We start from the raw sequence: 2,391 nt of genomic DNA on the forward strand, positions 1-2,391 counted from the left end.
ACGACCATCAACATCAACTGATGAATAACACGTGAATGAAATCAAAGATTTGGTAATCAAAAATCGTCGATTGACAATTAGAGATCTCGCTGACACTGTTAACATTTCATTTGGATTAGTCCAGACCATTTTGAAAGATGTTTTGTGCCTGAAAAAAGTGAAATCTCGTTTGGTGCCAAAAACACTCAATTTTTTGGAAAAACAGCGTCGCGTTGAAGTCTGTGAAACAATGCTTTCTGAATATCAGGATAAGATGGAATGCATAAAAACTGGAGATGAGACTTGGATCTATGTATACGATCCGGAAACAACCGATCAATCAAGCGAATACCTTACAAAAGGTGAGTCAAGATCGAAAAGATCGCGCCAGAGTCGTTCAAAAATCAAGATGTTAACAGTTTTCTTTTGATCATGTTAACAGTTTTCTTCGATTATCGTGATGTAATGCATTATGAATTCCTAGCGCCGGGCCAAATTGTTAATAAGGAATATTATTTGAGCGTTATGCAATGTTTACGTGAAATAATTCGCAAAAAGAGGCCAGAATTATGAGCAGACAATTCTGGGTTTTTGCACCACGATAATGTACCATCTCACACTGCATTGATTCTTCGAGAAAATTTCGCCAAAAATTCAACTCATATCGTTCCACAACCACTGTATTCGCCTGATTTAGCACAGTGTGACTTCTGGTTATTCCCTAAGCTCAAGAGATCGCTCCGGAGACACCGTATCGACATGATTAGGAGATAAAAACCGAATCGCTGCGCGCTTTGAAGGCCATTCCGAAAATCGACTTTAACAATTGTTTCGAGGATTGGAAAAAACATTGGCAAAAGTGTATTGTATCCAGAGGAGAGTACTTTGAAGGAGATGAAATAGATTTAGAAGAATAAATAAAGATTTTAAAAGTTATAAACAATTTCACCTTATTTTTTAATCACAGTAGTATTTCCGTTTCGGAAGTGGCCATCTTTCTCGCGAACGGTTGGACCTAGAGATTTGAGGTCTCAGGCAATGTTATTTCAAAAGACGCGTCGATAGCCGTTTCAACAATGTATGTAATTTCGTTTACGCTGTGTACTTTTGGACCGAAGGTATAGTCAGAGGCTTTTTCAAGTCCAAATGACAAAATATTCATGATACGAGGTAGGATGTGTTAAGCAATGTCGTTTCATTTCGAAAGACGCGTCAAACGCTGGAGGAAACATCCCTCTATCTCTTTTCGTTCAGGCTGTGTACTCTTGGAAGGGGGTGTTCCGGCGAAATTTTTTCAAGTCCTGATGAAAAATTGATAAAAATTCGATAATACCAATCGACTCAGGAGGTTGAGAAACGTACTTTGGACCCATAAAATAGGGACAAAATTTTTTGAAAATTTTCAAGGGAATTTTTCGAATTTTCGCAAATTTTTTTATTACTGATTCCAGAAGTATGGGTCTGGATCGGCGCTCATCCGTTCGAATTTTTTTCTATCGAATTACGTTCCGGAAATGACATGTTTGGAGAGTTGTATTTCGCGAACGGTTGGACCTAGAGGTTCGGTGTCTGAGAGAATGTTGTTGTACTTTAGAATACGAGTAGAATGCCATTGGAACCATCGTACTATCTCTTTTCGTTCAGGCTGTGTACTCTTGAAAGGTGGAGTTTCGGTGAATTTATCAGTCACGAAGGAAAAATCGGAAAAATGGAAAAAAAGGCGACTATATCAATCGACTCAGGTGGTCGAGAAATGTACGTTGGACCTATAAAGTAGGGACAAAATTTATGAAAACTTTTTGGGGAATTTGGAATTGTTTTTAATTTTCAAAAATTTTTTATTACTGATTCCAGAAGTACGGGTATGGATCGGCGCTCATCCGTTCGAATTATTTTTCTATCGACTTATGTTCCGGAAATGACATGTTCGGAGAGTTGTACCACGCGAACGGTTGGACCTAGAGGTTCGGTGTCTGAGAGAATGTTGTACTTTGGAATACGAGTAGAATGACATTGGAACCATCTTGCTATCTCTATTCGAACAGGCTGTGTACTCTAGGAAGCCGAGATATTGTCAAAATTTTTCAAAGTTCGAAGTGAAAATATTGATCAAAATTCGACTACAACAATCGATAGAGAATGACGAGAAAAGCAGTTCGGACACATAAATTTGGGATGGTTTTGAAAATTTTTTCAAAATTTTTCTAAGTAACACACTACAGGAAAATGGGAAAGAAATGAGGGTGACGAAAAAGTCCGAACTATGGACATCTATCAAAATATGGGTAATTTGGGTTTGGTTTACAATACTTGGGTAATTTCGGTTAGGTCGACAAAGGACGAAAAAGTTAGGTCGACAAAGTAAGGTCGACAAAGTTAGGAATAAAAGGTCAGGTCGGGTCGGGTCAGGCC

This window comes from Atta cephalotes (assembly GCF_000143395.1).
Source record: "Atta cephalotes unplaced genomic scaffold scaffold00097, whole genome shotgun sequence".
Taxonomy (NCBI): Eukaryota; Metazoa; Arthropoda; class Insecta; order Hymenoptera; family Formicidae; genus Atta; species Atta cephalotes.